Genomic DNA, 18,702 nt, shown 5'->3' with positions numbered 1-18,702 from the left:
CAATTGGTCATTTCAGCAAATAGTACTCTGGGTTTCCTTATCATGAGATTGATTATCCGAGAAGTGCAGTGTTTAAAACTTTTGTTAGATAAAATAAGCTGTCTCCACAGTTAGGTACTGCTTGATATTCAGTACAAACTAGTCCATTTTTCTTAAAATTTGAGTTTCAGTAATGTGTGAAAGCATGTTTTAGATACAAAATAGACTTCATGACTACATTTCCTCATCAAATACAGCAAGAATCTAACTACGCCTTCTTGTTATTTTTATGGTATGTTTGCTCCATTGAAAACAGATCTAAAAATATAGTGTCTGTAAGAGGTAGCATAGAGAGATGTAAATATGTTAATTGAAAGGCAAAAATAATGCATATATTTAGCTTAAGTAATACATTTCCATGGATAATATATTTCATTATTGTAGTAATATATGCCAGAATACTGCTTTCACTGCACAGCATATGACAGAGATATAAAAGCATTCTTAATCCATTTTAACAGGGCTTTGTTGTAGAAATGAATTTGTGAAAAGGAAGCTAAGGTATTAGATCAAGGTACATGATATTCTGAAAGAGAAAAAACAAACAAACCAACCAAACAAACACAACAAAAACCAGAAGATGGCTGTGGCAGCGCAATTTTAGCTACTATGAGGAACGGACCAGAAATGAGTTTCAAGTGGGATTGTGTCAGCATCATAGGGCAGAGGGAAGGTAGGCTTGAAGTTTAGTCACTAGTTCAAAAGGCTTTCAGGAAGATGTTGATGAAAAAGCTGTGCTTGTCTAAGAATCTGGATCATTCTGTTTGTTAATGTGATTTAATTATCCAATGAACAATAGTCCCCGAGGGAAAAAAAACCCTACAAACAACAACAAACTATGTTGCTATCTGTATTAAGAATTTGTAGCTTGTCTCACACCAAGGACAAAAGATCAATGAGGATTATGAACTGCCCCTGGCCTTTAAAATTATGTGACAAAATTAAAGAAAGGGGATTTGATGCTCTTGGGTACATAACAATTATGCGTTACTTAATCTTTTTAACGGAGAATGACAATATCTGTCCCTGACGTACTGGACAGGTCTAATTCCACATCTCTATTGGTCACTGGGGGAAGAATCACTGCTCTCCTCAGAGAAAGGAAAGTAAATTCTAAAAAACTACAAAATAACACTGACGTTTTTATTTTCAAAATTAAGAAATACTCTTCTTCTTTCTTTTGTTTATATTCCCTTCCATTTTTCTCCAATTATTAACACAAACTTATATAATTTTTTTAAAAGGGAAGTTCCATTTATATTTTTGAATTGAGTTAATATTTTCACTTTAAACACTATGTCAGGGAAAAAAAAATCAGGGGTGCAGGGAACATATCCTGATAGTTTTAAATTTATGTCATTTAATTTCACTTGTAGATATAGCTACTTCATGCCAGTTGTCTTCATGACCTGTGCTCCAGAAAAGCTTGACTCCTGACACGTACTAGCTTGTCTAGAACTATTGTGTATCTCAAAATTGAATGTTCAGAATAAACTACAATAATTTATTATATCCTTACCACAGTTCCCATTGACCTTGGAAGGAGTAAGATATTGTGTTAATGAGGGCATTGAAAACAGCTACTGCTGGCTAAATAATGTACTGCAATGCACATGTAAGTGTACAGTATGTGTTCAAACTCAAAAACCTTACTTCTGCACTGTAAAGGCCCTCATTAACATTTTCATCCAATAAAAGCAGAGTATTTTATATTTAAGGTGTATAATGCTACATATTCACTGAGAGCATTTTAAAAAATAAAACAGATTAGGAACGTGGACATGTTTCTTAGGAAGAAAAGTTAAGACAGTTTGAAACACTGAAATGCTTTTCAGATACTCAAATAAATGAGTACACAGTCAGGCTAGAAAAGGTCAGATGTGGTTAAAGGACAATCCACAAGTCGTCATTTGTTTCAGCAAGATTTTATGTGTTTGACTCAAATATTTGTCTGGATCATTAGTGTTACTGCCAATGCAAGGACAAGCCATTGTGTTTAAGTAACCAAGGCAGATTCACAGTCTAGTTTCTCCTGTATTTTCCTATTATCCCAGACTTTCTGTCGTGGTTTGGCCCAGCTAGCACAACAGCACCACGACAGTTTCTCGCTCGATGCCCCCATTCACCCCCACCCTCGTTAAGATGGCGGAGGACCCAGCGAAATGGGAGTAAAAAGATAAGCAAGATTGTTGTGGATTGAGACAAGGGCAGGGAGGGCTCACTGCCAATTATGGTTCTGGGCAAAACAGACTCTAGTACTCGACTTAGAGAGGAAAGTAGGAAAGTTTATTCTACAAGAAACAGAACAGAATAAAAGCAAAAAGGGAGTAGGATGATGAGAAAATTACAACCAGCACTTTAAGATCTCCATCCCCCATCTCTCCTTTCTTCCCGGGCCCAGCTCACTACTCCCGATATCTCTACCTCCTCCCCCCGCAACAGCTCAGGGGGGCAGGGAGTGGGGGATGTGGTCAGTCTCTCACAGATGGGCTTTGCCGCTTCTGTCTTCTCAGATGAGGATGACTCCTGGCATTCTTCCCCTGCTCCAACACGGGGTTCCTCCCCCGGAACACAGTCCTTAACAAACTTCTCTGGTGTGGGTTGTTCCCAGCAGCTGCGGCTTCTGCCGATACAGGGTCCCTCACACGGGACGCAGTCCTTGGTGAATATCTCTGACGTGGATTCTTCACCGCGGTTGCAGTTTCTGCAGTTGCAAGGTCCCTCTCTTGGGACAAGGCCTCTTCTGGGCATAAGTTTAATGAGCTGCTTTGTCGTGGGTTCCTCCCCACAGTTGCAGCTGTGGATATTGGGTCCCTTCCTCGGGACACGGCCTGTTCCGGCCATAGTGATAAAGGGCCCCTCCTTCGGGACAAGGCCTCCTCCGGCCAAAATCACTGTCCCTGGCTCGGGGCCTTTAATGAAGTGAATCGCTGCCCCTGGTCCGGGGTCAGCTTTAGCAAAATGAGTTTCTGCCCCTGATGCGGGCTCATTATCAAAATGAGTCTGTACCGCTGATGCGGGGTCTTTAAAGAAATGAAAATAAATCTCAGCTTCACCAGTTCTCTCCATAGAATGCAGGGGAGTCTCTGCTACAGTACACCTCCTCCCTTTCATCACTGACCTTGGAGTCCGCATGGTTGTTTCTCTCACCGTTCCTACTCCTTGCACCACCACCAGCCAGAAGAAGAGAAGAAGGGGCAGAAGAAGGAAAAGAAGATGGAGGAAGACACCTCCCCTTCCGGCTTCTTCTTAAAAAGTGATCGTGGAGGCGTCTAATTGGCTCAGCCCCAGAAGTGGGTCTGGCTCTGAGCTGGGGAGAGTTGTGAGCAACTTCTTGCAGGAGCCATCTTTGCAGCCCCTTCCCCCTTACCAGAAAAGGCTGTCATGTCAAACCATGACATCCTAGCAGAGTAATTTGTTCAGATATCAAATCTAAACACATATTCTAAGCACTTGAGCAGATAATTTATTTCCTCACACGAATGAAAGGCAATAATGATATTTTTCCAGTGAAAGCATAAATTCTTACATCCCTGCATGCTTAAAAGTTATTTTATACTCTATTTGACCCACAGTTTTTAATCTACAATCTATGCAGAAATGCGAAATGGGATTTTTTTTAAGTCAAGCAGAAAATCCCAACAAAAAGTAGGTAAGAAATGTGAAAGACACATCTGTTGACAGTTACACTGTTTCAAAAGGCTGAAGTTTTCCAGTGAAGGCTTCAAGTGCAGATACTAGTGACATGAGCATTGTTTCTTAATCTATTTTTGTCAACTTATTTCTCGTTAGAAAAAAGGAATATTTTCACCATCCTTGCATGAAGTCTGATGTATAATGTCATTTTGAACTTGATACTGTCATGTAGTAAACTCAAGTGCCTCTAGCCAGGGTTCCTCCCTCTTCAGAGAATTTTTATGATGCTTCACACCTTTAAAGCCACAAAACCTATTCGGAAACAGTAGAAGTTTTCTGTGGAAATGATCTCACATCTTCTCTTTTTAGTGTTACTATGACGGAAACAAAGTCAGTAACCATTGATAACAACTCGTGTTAATAGTTGTTCTGCATGAGTTTTTCTTGCTTCATCTTTCATGAATCCTTCCTCCACATTTTCTTTCAGAAGCATCAACAGCTTTCCAACTCCTATTCCATAGGAAAGACCCTTTAGAGGGAGCTTTCTGAAATAACATTGCTGGATAACTGCATTGTTTTCTTCACTAGCTGAACTACTATTTTCTCAAGAACACTTTCACTGGATTTTTGTTTTCATTCTGATAATACCTTCTTAAATTGTAGCAGCTTTTCTGAGTCTAGATTTTTGTCAGCTTGACCTTTCCAGCTTACCGGGCTCAACTGTTTTTATAATAAATTACTTTGTTTTTCAATGGCTTCCTTCCTTCTGAGGCCTTTCACTGGCTTTATTAAAAGTTGTGGAAGGTCAGTCTGAGCCAAGAGTTCTCAATACTAAATCAAACAACATAAAAAAACCTCAAATATTTTGCAACCAACATTTGTAAGACAAGAAAGTTTACTAACAGTTTTTCAAATTTCCATGTAAGTGTCAAAATTGGAAAACATATAATCAAATTATAAGGTTGATCAAAACAGAGAAAACAAAATTTAAGAAGTCATAGCAGTTAGTGGTGGCGTTTGTAAAAATGAAGTTTTGCCTACCTGAATGAGAGAGTCTACAAGTCCTCTGGGTTCTTATTACCCTATATGTGACCAATAAAGCTATTGATAAGTGGATGATCTGCAGCTTTTAAACAGTCACTGAGTCACTGTAGATTTGTTGATGTGAATTCATCTTTGATGTACTCATGCTGCTTACTCATACTCGTGCAGCATGTCTCTCTGCTCCAGGTACTATAGTAGAGAATCCTGCTTCACCGCAGAAGATACCTATAAGTATAGCTTTAGAACCTGGAGTGCAGATACCCTTTTTCCTGGCAAAGAGTGTTTTCCTCAAAGTAGTTTTAACCAGTGGCACAAGTAAACAGAAGTTATCACAGCAAAGCTATTTGCAGCTCCTATACTAGGCCTTCTGCCAGTATACAATTATGTAATCAAAATCCTAACCTAAAATTTTCCTGGCAAAAATTTAACACAGGTTTGACCTAAGAAAAGCTTCAAGTTCCTGTTCTCAAGAACAGAAGGCACAATGCTTTAAACTTTCTATAAAAAGGAAGATCAGATTTCAACAAAGGTAGTCACAGAATCTCAGGCAGAACTGATGCACAAAGGCTGGTTAAGGGAGAAACATGTCACCAAACTGCTATATATGGATCACACAGTCATTAGAAGGGTGCGTTACTGTGTATTCCTCCAAACATGCATGAGATGGAGAGATCGGTCAGCCTGAACTTGGAGCACTTAGCTGTAATCCAAAGAAGGGGACAGGATCGGAAGATTTAAGCCGTCATTTGCTTGGCTTCACCACTGGTTTTGCCAATTGCTGGCATACAAAGGAGAAATGGGCAGATGACACTTATTTCTGGATGAGCCTTTAGAGATTCAAGTGCTAAGGAAATTGTATGACAAATAAGACAGAACAGATTTGCCCTTGATCCTTCCATATAGGTTTAGAAGTACAAGACTGAAAATTTTCATCTAGTCAATTTTCACTTAGCTGGGGACTTGACTTTGCTGCTGGATTAGCTGGGCTGCTTTATCAGCTTCCGTCTGCTAGTTTATGAATGACAGTTTGAAAAGTCTACATTGCCAACAAAAGATTAGCATCCACAAGCCTCAGATTTATTTCAGGTAATTTAGATTAACATCCATGTGTCCTAGATTTAGGATTTCAGAATGGCGAGCTGATCTAAATCAGATTTCTCCCTGCCCCTAAAGTTTAAAACATAGATCTGTCAAAAAAACTAAGAAATAAATGCAGGTCGGTGCAGAGTGTTGGTGTATTAAGAAGCTTGAAAGAATGAAAAATGCATACATTTCCCTAAGGGAAATGCAGATTAAGAAATATAGAAAATTAAAATGTAGAAAAAATTATGTAAAGAACCAACAAAAGCTATTGAAACTAACAATAAATCTTAAATGTGCTGAAGTTATATTGCATGCATCCAAATCTAAGTCACAGTTGATGCAAAAAAAAGTCTGAATATTTCCCCTTTAGAAATATTAGAGAAAGCAGAGTTGTTTCTTGTAACTGTAATGCTACAGCTGTTTTCTGTTGGATCATTCTTCTAACCTGTTTTACATGTATACTGACAATTTGGTTAGACTCTGAAGTATACTTCCTACAAAGGCAACATAAATCCCAAGAAGCTACTGTTAAAAGATGATACTTTATGCACAAGAATGGAAGCAAATTATAAAACTCTCTGTTTGGATGTTGAAACTGATTTTTAGGATTTGCAGAGCATAGCTATTTGGGAGCCCTCTCCAATTTGATTGCATTACAAGTGATGCAGTCTACATATATTAAAAAATGTTGTTCACATTGTTTCAACATGTCCTACAATATTCTATTACTGACAGAAATGTGGTAGAACACAAAGAAATTAGATGTATATCTAAAGAATGACAAAAAAAAAAATTGTCATCTTACAGCATCCAAATATTCAGCAACATTTTAACTTTTCAATTGGAAAAGTGTCTATAACTTATAATGTAATATTTGTACAAAACATTGCCTGCATTCAGTATCTGTGGGTCAACAGATCAATCTTGAAATTTTCACCCTAAGTTCTTCCATCCCCCTTATCATTACCACAAATTTTCTGCTATGCTTTGATATCTCTAAGAAAATATTAAACAGAGCGTACACCAAGAGGTAGAGGTTAAAAAAACTCATCACAAATGTTAATGTTTAAGAGAAGCAAATACTTGACAGGCAAGCAGTTCCCTAAAAACAACCACTTTGCAAATGGATGACCAGATACAGGTCTATTTAATTCACAGCATACAGATGTCTGATTATACCTTTGTTATGTTGGAGTCTGTCCTGGTTCTGTCTGAGACAGAGTTAGTTTTTCCCTAGTGGCTGGTACAATGCTGTGTTTTGGATGTAGTGCAAGAACAATATTGATAATGTGCTGATGTTATGATTGTTGCTAATTAGCACCAGTTAAGGATTTTTCAGTTTCCCAGACTCTGCCAGCAAGCAGGTGTAAGAGAAGCTAGGAGGGGGCATGGCCAGGATAGCTGTCCCAAATTAGCCACAGGGCTATTCCATACTATAGAACATCATGCCTGGTGTAGAAATTGCAGGAGTTTGCAGGGAGAGGCAGACTGCTTCTTGGGCATCAGTGAGCAGGCAGTGAACAATTGCATCATGCATCACTTGCTGAGGTCTCTTTGGTAATTTTTTTTCCTTAGGTTTTATTTACAATAACAATTGTGCAAAAGGAAATATATTTTCTCATTTTAGCTGTGAAACTATTTTTATCTCAACCTATGAGTTTTACTTTTTTTCCCCCATTTCTCCTCTCCATTCCCATTGGGAGGAGCAAGCAAACAACTGAGTGGTGCTTAGTTGCTGGGTGAGATTAGAACATGGCAGACTGTTGTGCAGCCAGGTATTCACAGGGTCAGGTAATCGAACATTGTTTCATTACAAAGAATTCATAAAGTGTTATTATCACGATGCTAAAGCAAGTAATCATTATTCTTATTTCCATTTATGTGACTCTAATTTGAATTTACTTTGCCTGAATTGTCATCATCATAATCATAGAATCATTATGTTTGAAAAATACCTATAAAATTGAGTCCAACAACTAACCACACACTGCCAAGCCTATTACAAACCCATGTTCCTCAGCACCTCATCTATGTGTTTTTTAAATATTTCTAGAGATGGTGACTCCACCACCTCCCTGGGCAGCCTGTGCCAGTGCTTAACCACCCTCTGTGAAAAAAAAAAGTTCTTCCTAATGTCCAATTTAAACGCCCCCTGATGCAATTTGAACCCATTTCCTCTTGTCCTATCATTCCTAACTGGAGAGAAGAGATTGACCCCCATCTCACTACAACCCCCTTTCAGATAGATGTAGAGATTGATCATGTCTTCTCTCAGCCTCCTCTTCTCTAGGCTATACATTTGCCAACTCCCTCTGCTGCTCCTTATAAGACTTGCTGTTCTACAGACAAAAATCACAAATCAAAATCAAAACGTTTAAGTGTTGTGGCACAGACATTTTTCACATATTGAACCTACTGTACGTTCTTACTACATAATATTTGTAAGCACTATGGAAAAGACAGAGGAAGAATGATAGTTTAGTGACACTAAGTAATTTTTGCTTCTCTTCTTCTGAGACCTGGGAAGGTCACCTTGGTAGTAAGTTGCTTATTTCTTCAGAGACAATATATGTAATACTACGCCTTTTACATCTCACACTTCCCATATGAAATTCAACTGATGAGTCAGGGAACAAACTAAGGCACTCACAGGATTTATGGTTTGAGCTTTCCCCTCTTTTTCAACATTTATTCTTTCAGTCTTGATTGAAAGCGACATGTAGGGACCCAGAGCACCAAGACATTTTCTGGAGATTTAGGAAAACACTTGAAAAACTGCTACCCTAAGATTTCATTAGCAGGCTAAAGACACAACACTGAAATGAAATTCACTTTTTACTTGAATTCTAGACAATAAAATGTACTACTGCAGTAAAATATGTTTAGCAATAGCTACAGAAATGTAACACATAATGCTGCCTTATAACTATACAGTGTTTAACCACTGCAGTGACAGCCTTAGTCCAAAGATCTATTGTGTTTTCAATTGACCTGCCTTCTCTTAGCATCCACAAACCTCTTACAGATAAATGAATCCTATCTCAGTCAACAGCATTCAAGTTTTTCTTCACAAGAAAACAGAAACAAAACCATATTTTAAAGATTGTTGGAATCTAAATACAGACTTTTTCCTTATTCCAGATTCCATTTCCCTTGAAATACCTCACAATCTATTAGGCCCTCTTCCTGAAACCACTTACCAATTAGTCTTCCAATGTTAGGAATCCAAAGAAATTGCTATTATCTCACAGCATTGTAACCTCCTGCAGATTGGAATTTTTATCTTCAGCTTAAATATTTTCAAAGAGCTGCCTTACACACTATACTTTCCAATAAGGCCCCACTAACCACACTTTCCTCCTACAATCAAAGCTCCTACTTACTTCCTAAACATCAACCACACCCCTTCTGTGTCTTTTTAACCAAAACCCTGACTCTTTTCCAGGTGCTGCTCATATCAAAACTTACTCTTACAGTTCCAGGTGCACTTGTTGGGAATTACTAAGCCTCTTTTTAAGTGGAAATTTGTTCATTTTACTATTGAAGGTACTAATTGGAAGTCACTGTTGGCTCTCTAAGAATATGAGACAAGAAAAAATTAGAAAAGAAATCGAGTAGCAAACAAAGAGGGAAAAATTAATTCTCAATACTATCATAACTTGTCGGTTTACACAAAATGCATGGAATCACTTTTTTTTTTTTTAATTAGGTCATAATTTCAGGGCAATTATTGTGTATTGATAGAAAACTTCAGAAACCTTTAGGCTTCATGGAATACTGTGTCCAGTTGTGGGCTACTAAGTATAGGAAAGACACAGGCATCACACATGCAATTCAAATATAACTCCAAGAGCAAAAGCACCTGTTGCCCTAAGGATTCAAAGGCATTTTGGTAATCCAGCTTGAACCAAACTTTGTATTTCCGCATTCTTACAGATAAAAAAATCCCTGATCCAAAATCAAAGTCCACTGATACCACTTTCTTTTGATTCGACTCCAGCAAGTTTTACAGACATGTGAAAGATCTTTTAAAGCAACTAGCAGACAAATGACTACCATAGATGGCCAGAAAAAGTGGTAACTATTTAAAAAAGAATGAGAAATTATAAACTCTGAAAATTCTCTATAAGCCAGTCTTTGTACTACTTCTATTTCAAGGGTCACTCCGTGACATATATGACATAATTATGAAAGTAATAAAACTGCTCTCAAGTACATTGGTAGAATTAGGTGAGGTAAAAAACACTTCATATAAAACAGCACCATTAAAAAGATCAATGTAATAGCTTCTGTCAACATAAAAGTCTCTGTCCTTTCTTATGACACCTAAATATTTTAATCATGTCTAAATGTACTGATCTCATGGCCTGTTGGTTCCCATCACTGCTGGAATCATGGAGATGGGAGATAAGGGATAAAAGAAATTACCTAAGAGGAAGACATAAAGTCTTTAGGTAGAATATGTATTACTAGTTCTCTAATGTATGTATGCTCAGTTGAGATCCTGAACTTGCCTAATTTAGTAACCTAAAACTCACTGCAACAATCAAAGCCTATTAAGTACTCAGGGTTGGACTGAGAATCTCACGTGATGGAGTATTCTGAGAAAATCCCATAACTTCTGTTTCTGTTCTGATTTCACTAAGAAAGTGAACTATAAAGATATTTTTGTCTTGACAGCACAGCTTTACATTTTCCTGTCAGTGTATGGACCAAAATTAGAAGTGAAAATTAATTTACAAGATAGACAAAGCTTTGAAGAGTTTGATGTTCAGATGTTTTGAGAAAATTTTTAAAAGGTGATTCTTGAGAACTTCAAAGGGAAATACTTTATAGTATTGTTTTCCAATGTCTCTAGTTCTATTTTTGTACTACAATGCCTTTTTGCTATTAAGATCAGAAGATACTTGTTTTCAGATATCTTTAACTTTACAGAATATAGTCATGCTTATTTTATAAGAAGTAACTACCTAACTGATTTGAAGTTAGCTAGTTGCAGCCAGACATTTTATGTGTATTCAGGACTAGGATGATCTAGAAGGCACTGCTTTAATGTACTTTTTTTTTTACATACATTCTCAATATGGAATAAGACTTGTCAAAACATGTTTGCTTTAAAGTACTCATAAGTAAAGCTTTTATCAGCAAATTAAGATTAAAGAAATGTTTAGTAAGGTGTGAATTACTCATTTTTGTGATCAAATTACTTGGTCATTTCTATCAAAGGTCTGTCTAAGGTCTATTGATCTACTAAAGTAAAATTTACACAACTTTGCAGAGACTTGTTTCATTCACAGTTAATCATTTCAATATAGCAATTCTGTGCATCACAGAGAACCACCAGTTTACAGCTCACTTTTTCAATCACATCTGAACTAGGTTTCCTTCCAATCTATGATCTTGAATTTAAGCTCTAGGTCCATTTCATTACATTTTATTTCCTGGTATACGATCTGTGTCCTGATACAATAAACTGTACCAAACAGCCTTCAAACAGTGAGACATCACCTCCTTTCGGATTATATTCTGCCACAGAGACTAGGAAAACTTTCTTCTTCTGCAGAAACTCTGTTAGACAGAACTGGACTCCATGGGGAAACACTGAAGACAGAATAGGATATGTTGTTCTATCACTCCAAAAATGAGCAGCATATGCCTCTGGCAAGTTTGTGCTGCCAGTTGTGGGAGTGGATAGGTCTCATGGCCAAGAAAGCTGCTGAGTGTTAGGTTTTATTTTTGTACACTAAAGAGTGTCTTCCCTACAAGAGAAAGGGAAATATTCTATACAGGCATGCCTCCTGGGTAAGCAATACCTTCAAATATTCTAGGCTAGATCTGATTTTAAATTGGATGCTGGGATAAGCACAAAACTGGGAAGGATAATATCAGTGTCTGTGATCATACTGTTATTACTACCATTATTGATACCTTTTTCAAGTATCAGTACTACTGTTTCTAGAGTAATTCTCTAGTTTTGTTATGTTTGGATAAGTGTAGAAAATATTTCTTAGCCTTATAGGAGTTTTTCTGAAAAGCCAAAAGGTTACGATTAGTGCAAAAGTGCTTTGAATAATGAATCTCCATTCTTGTCATTTTTTATGTAAGTAATCTAAACTACATGACAACCCTCCTGATAGTTGTCAAGAGTAGCAATGAGGCCCTGTCAATCAGTGCATGACTGTGACTGTTTCCTAAGCAGCAACAGACAAAGCAAACACTACGGTGACAGTATTCTCTGCTTACTTATCTTGGCAGTAGCCAACAGCTCTTAGTATTTTAAACGCGACTAAAAATATCCACCAATTCAGAGAATGATATAAACGGCCTTGCAATACACTGACATTATTTATCACCAGCAGGTATAGAGAGGGGAAGCACTGAAAGCAAATTCAGATAGGATGTAACTGCAAACTTAGTTATCAATAAGCAAATAGTTAAAAGGAATAGACTGCTGTACTGCTTTGTTATGAAGTGACTAACCAGCAGATTCCTATTTAAAAATAAACCCTGCAAGCATTTAGTTAATGGTTGTTCTCTGGACAATTCTGCTTGTATCTTTCATGGGTATGCTTAGCTGTAATTGTCATGAAAGATTTATTCTAAAAACCTTCACTATGTCTTTATGTTCTCTAAATTAGTGAGAATTTATTCTTTAGTATAAATCAGAAAGAAAGTAGGATCATATTCACCTCATTTGAAGATTTTACAAGGAAGCAGGAAAAAGTTCCACAGTATCCATGATGAGTTTCATACCTCAGTTAACATTTTGCTTTCTGAAACCAGTTTTAAATTACAGTATCTCATTCACAAAGAGATCCCAAGAGCTTGCAATTAGGGCAAGAAGGATACATGTCTAATTTATATTCCTGAAAATGTGCTGCTTGGGAAGACTAAAATAGAAATTCTGCAGTATATAACACCATCAAGAGTAAACAATATAAGATTCATCCCTGGTATTAATATTGTACAAATATGTGAGAATATAAGGATAAAAGTCACTAAAAACCTCTTTTTGCTGCAGCCTCACAGAAAAGATAAGCAGGAAATGCAGATCACTCTGAAAATTTCCTGTAAAACGAAAATAGAAATAAGGAGATACTTGGACAAAATATGAAGAAAAAGTTTGGTTTTCTTCATTGTTTTTAATTTATTTACTGTATGCAAACACATCAATATTGTCCCCATTTTAGAGTGGAGAAGTGAAACAAAAGGGTGAATAGAGTAACCATGAAAATAGTTAAAGACCTGAATTTTTAAAAGGACCAGCACTGTATTTCATTACTAGCATTTGTTATGTTGCTTCATAAAAATGTGACTCAGACTTTTGAACTGTTCTGAAAATCTACTTCTTGTCAGTTGATAAAATGAGAGAAGAGTTCTGTAAGAAGCCTGATTTCACTCTCGACACTGTTCAGGACACTGTGGAAGGCTTGATTTCAAGCAATTGATTCAATCTCATACAAGAAATGTACTGCAGTGACAGGAAACTCCCATCACTGATTGCAGAAATGTAAGATCATCTCCCTGTTTTTCTGTAATAACTTGCCATGGAGAGACTGAATTACTTTCCTGATGCCAATATGACTTACACAATAAATAATGATTATTCTCAGCTTCACCTAAACAACTTGCTTGGAGCAAAACAGAATAACACACATAAAATTTTAATGCTATAAGACAGTACTTTTGTAAAGTAAAATGAAATACAGTAGAAAACTTCTATTTAATGATCATCATACATATTCTTAGTGTTATTGTTAGCATAGCTACTATATACTGACTACTCAGAGTAAGAGAGAATGCTGTCCTGCATCATTTTACAATACAGAACTCCCATTTTCAAGCTACTGTTTCAATTCAACATGAAGAGTCATTGAAGAAATGATGTATCTTATACCAAGTAAGATTAAAATTACAGGAGGAACATAAACCATAAATATTTTAATGATACTGTACTGATTCTAGAATTAAAGTCTAAGCCTACTGTCATTAGAGACCACCTTTTTTTAAGTCAGTTGGAAAGTCAGAGGTTGGAAACTTGCTTAGCTTGTTTCTTTGAAGACAGAAGATATGAGAGAAACACAGCAGTCTTTTTACACTGGCAACATCACAACCAAAATGTTTGCTCTTTTGAATAAACCTTGCATCTGACAGTATTGCTATTAGAATAGACTGTAAGGGGAATGGCGGTATTTCCCTTTAGCCTTCAAAATTCCAGTTTTAAAACAGCATAAAAAAATATACCACACTCATCTAATTATTTTGCATCTATACTGAAAGAACCTGTCATATTTTTCTTCAGTAACTACCCTTCTTATTCCTACATTCACTCAACAATATATCAGTATAGTACTTGTTACAGATGAATGTACTGTCACCGAGTGAGGCATTTGTGTAATTAGGAGCAGGATCACCGTTTTAGTGTGGTTCTTTGCACACACTTGTTTATCTTGCTGAAAGATTAAATAGGTGCATGCTCCTGATAAAGTAAAAACTGGTTATATGTGTACCATAATAACAAATTGTCTTTCCATGGCTTTACTACATTTTTTCCGTAGTTACTGTACTTTCTATTTTGCTATTATACCTTAATCTCTTCTGCTAATATCTTTCAGATTCTAAAGATATCACAAGATATGCCTACCTTTAATTCTTATTTTTCATATTAATAACATTGCCATCTTACTTTAAACTGCAAATTTTAAATGACTATTTTATGATAAAGATTCAAGATAGAATCTCCTGGTAATTTACCAGTTTCTTGCTCCAGTCCCAAACCTAAATAAAAATCTTACCAGAGATTCTGTTAGCTTTTTCGTCAAAGTGTTTATAGAAACACATTTTCGTTTTGTATACCCAGGAAATTAGGATAATGTATATGTCTCTTGTGTATTCTCATTTTTTGCAGACTATGCTTTTATAACAGTATAAGTTCACAGCCTTCTTCCATGCCTAGGCTAACTGAAAAACATGAAACTCATTAAACTCTGTTACAAACTAAATCTACTTTCAGTTTTCCTGATACACTATAACTGCAAATAAAGAATGGCAGAACTGTCTAAATCTCTTTCCACTGGTCTCCTATGTTTAGATTTTAAATTTAAGCTCTCATTTTCAGAGTTTCTTGGTTTTTAGTTCTCCCATTCTTTCCCTCAGGTTATTTCCTTTGCCCTGGTTTTATTACTGGTATTATGTGCTACTCAGTTATCAGGTTGCACCAAAGAGTATAAAAGACTAATGCAACTCTAATTGCTTCACCTTTCTACGGTCTCTGCAGTTTTCTTTCTGAATCTGCCTTGATGTTAAACCACCTGCAGGTTCTGATCCAGCACCCTGCATAAGGCATCTTTGTCTCCATGGCATATGTAGAAGACTATATTCCTACACTACGTACTTCAGTGTTTCTAAGATCACTAGAAAAGTTAAACTCGTGGAGCTGCACTCCATGACTTGCATGAGACCCAGTCAGACTGTGACTGAGTTCACAGGGCATGTTGTCTGTTTCCTTTGTCAGTGTACTTGTAAAACAGAGAGGAAGTTCTCATCAGTGGGATAAGGCAAAGCTGCTGGTAAGGTCAGCAAAAATGGACTTAGACAACACACTGCTACTTTTAAATAATATGAATGCTCAGAAACATCCTGCTAAGTTTCCCGCAGAGAATCATATCCTAAAGAGTCAGTATGCTATTAGACACATTGTGGATTTGCAATGTTAATTAGAAAAAATACAGGTAATAAGCAAGTCTTAGGCTCAGTGTAAGATCTGAGAAACTGAGTGAAGCAGATGTATCTCTTCAAGGTTGAAGAACAGTGAGAAAGGACATAGCATTAAGAACTCAGTTTGCATTTGAACACTGTCTTTCCCAGGGTGGGAAGTGAATCATGCACCCAACCTATCTACCTATCACCAGCTAACAAATAGGGCATCATAGAATCAGGCCAGTGCAGTATGTTCTTCCTGTTCTCAAATATAAAAGCTAAGTCAATAATTACTCAGCCTCTGCCTCTATGTGTATTCTTTGCTTTCACAGCAAACTGAATCCATGTAGCTGCATTGATATCAGTCTCAATACTAAACCTTTAATCTCTGTACACTCACTTTGTTTCCTACAACGCCAAAGAGATCAACCCTGCAACCAGTTCTGAGTTGCATAGGTGATACAAACTTTTGGTTAAGACTCTGGCTCTATCACTGAGAGCAGGATTTTATTCTCTTCTTATATATTTGAAATGTTAGGAATTATACAAATGTTGTGTTAGAGAATAATAAAAATAATTACCTTCCTCAAACATTGAATGATGAACCTTACTAGAACAAGAAAATTTTCTTTTTCTTCCTGTATCCCTGTTAAACTTTTTCCAGTTGTCATTCCAATTCCATTTTCTAACAGAGATTTAAAGAAACTGTGCTTATATCTCAGCAAATAATATGCATTCTGAAAGAGGCAATGATGCAATTAAAGGCTGTCTTTAGAAACATAGATGCAAACAGAATACAGACTAAATTAAGAGGATGAAAAAGAAGAGTCGTAAAGAAGTCAATTTCAGAATAGGAATTTAAAAGTCTTTAGAATTGTTTTCTTTTAGGTGTTTAATCTGTTTTTGAGAACTTCAGGATTGTTGCCTAAGAAACTTTCCTTGGCAGATGATTTCTCTCTAATTGTTCTACATGTTTGTCTCGTATATCTGCTTTTTGTGTATATGACTGTTTCTAGTTTAATGACCTTTATTCACGTAGAAGAATTAATTTCTCAACTTCCAACTGTTTGATTTCTTGCCTATTTTCAATATCTATGAGCACCAAGATCGTAATTTTGTAACCATAATCTATTATCACAACATTTGTCTGACAAAGGAGATTGCATTCATTTAGATACAACAACAAATCCTTACAGATTCATAGATTCATTTAGGTTCTATGAGCAGTTATCTGAATCTTTATGCAAAATTACAATGACCATGCTGAAATTTCAAATCTAGTTTCTATTTTTCTTACAATTTGGCCCCAAACCCATCATTGGTAATTCAGAATGTGTTTCTCTTCCTCTAGAAAAACAAATGACCTCTCCCTCCTGCATATTTGCCCAGCATTGAATAAATTACATGTGTTTTTAGAGGTGTGTAGATGAGATGTTTCAAGAAGTTCTAGATGAGATATTCTAGATGTGATGGCAAGTATAAGGAATCCCTGTCTAGAGTGACCATTCCTTGGCATGTGCTTAGAGATCACAAAGATGAAGGCAAGCAAGTCTTATCTATGCCCCTGAATATCACGACTGCAGAGGAAGGTAGTGGCAGTAGAGGTTACATATAAGTAGAAGAAAATTAATCTGACTAGCACAGCAGAAAGTGTAGAACTGGATTCTGCGACTGTGTGGAAGATTCCCCCCTAATGGTGGTTTTACTACAAGTAGAGTGTTCTTCTAGATTTAAGAACTTCAGAAATTGCAGTGTTTCTTTGAGTAAAACGTATTTTTGCCAACTGGCTCTAAAGTTAGATAGAACAGACAATACACTAAAATATAGAACTATTGGTAGCTTTTAACAGAATTCTCATGTGACAGCTGAAAAGAGAACTGTCCTGATGTTTGTGAAGCCTTCAAGATGGGTCAGAGTTGGAACTGCTTGCAATGAGAGTGCTCTATACAGCACCTTCTGTCTTTCAGTCCTCCCTCACTAAGCTATGAGTCTTCTTGAGCATTACAGAAATTTATCTATGCAGAATAGCAAGAAAGATAGTAAAACATTAAGTTTATATCTTATTTTATTGTTCATGTTAAATATATTTTTCTTCAAAGTCACAGACTGGAGCAGCACAATATACTTTCTTGAACCACATTTTTTGTTGTAATTTATACCAAATTAACAGTATATTTCTACCTAGTTCTGTGAGTTTATGTCTTTTTAAGAGCTCCTTTAGTCTAATCCTTCTAGAAATGTGCCCCTATTTGTTTAAAGAGCCATAACAATATTGTCTGAAAAACTAAGTGAAAAGGTAAAGTGAGGGAGAGTCTATCAAGATGGGATCATGTTTTTTTTTTCTTTCAGAAGTGGCAGATTACAGCCAAGACTGTGGTGTGCTAACAGGATTCTTTTTTTCAAGAATAATAAAATTTACCTGCTAAGGTGGTAGTGGTCCAAGCTACAAAACAAGCTCCCAAGCTCAGAAAGTATCCCAGATTTATGATGCAGCAGTTCTAGTGGTTAAAAGAAAATATTGAACTGGAACTGATTTTTCTTGCAGTGTTTACACCAGTCTAATTTAACTGACTACAGCAACATTAGTTTTCAAATTTCACCCATTACAACTCAAGAATCAACACAGTGTCCTGAAGAATGAGATACCATAGATGAAAATAACTTTTCTTGATGACACAATGAATGAAAATACGTTCTTATCAGCTCTAGTCAAATTGGTGAGAAACAGTTTGGGTTTTTTTGTTTTAAATTTGAATACATTTATGAAGTAGTCCAGAAACTGCCATTTGAGATCAGTTTCAAAGGATAGAATTGCCTTCAAGAAGCAGAAACAGTGGTTCATTGTAGTCTAATTTTTCAATGCATGTGACCCTATCTAGCATGCCACATAAATTGTTTTGTGTCAAGTTATTATGGAGTTATAAGCCCTTGCAATTTTGTTCTCTACATTGCTGAGAGTGACCCAGTGTATCCATTAAAAAGCATTAGTTTCAGATAATATCAATATTGTATTGTGTTAGGGTTCTACTTCACATATTCCCTTAATGTTTGAATCTGGAGATTAATTTTTCCTTATTGCAACTGCTTTAAGTGGCAGTTCAGATTCTCTATCAGTGATGCATGCTCTGAGAACAGAATAATTGTTATTTTTAAAGTAGTCTTGGGCAAGTAGTATGCAAATAAGTAATTATTGCAGCAATC

General features: G+C 36.4%; 1 protein-coding gene across 1 annotated transcript in view; it reads left to right on the top strand.

The window, feature by feature from the left end:
- The window catches only part of KCNH7 (potassium voltage-gated channel subfamily H member 7), a 242,621-nt gene that overhangs the window by 50,510 nt on the left and 173,409 nt on the right, over window positions 1–18,702 (top strand). The gene's annotated exons all lie outside the window — the stretch shown is intronic.

Source organism: Colius striatus, chromosome 11, assembly GCF_028858725.1.
Source record: "Colius striatus isolate bColStr4 chromosome 11, bColStr4.1.hap1, whole genome shotgun sequence".
NCBI lineage: Eukaryota > Metazoa > Chordata > Aves > Coliiformes > Coliidae > Colius > Colius striatus.
Note: the sequence above shows the minus strand (reverse complement) of the source record. Positions and strands in the feature narration are given on the sequence as shown.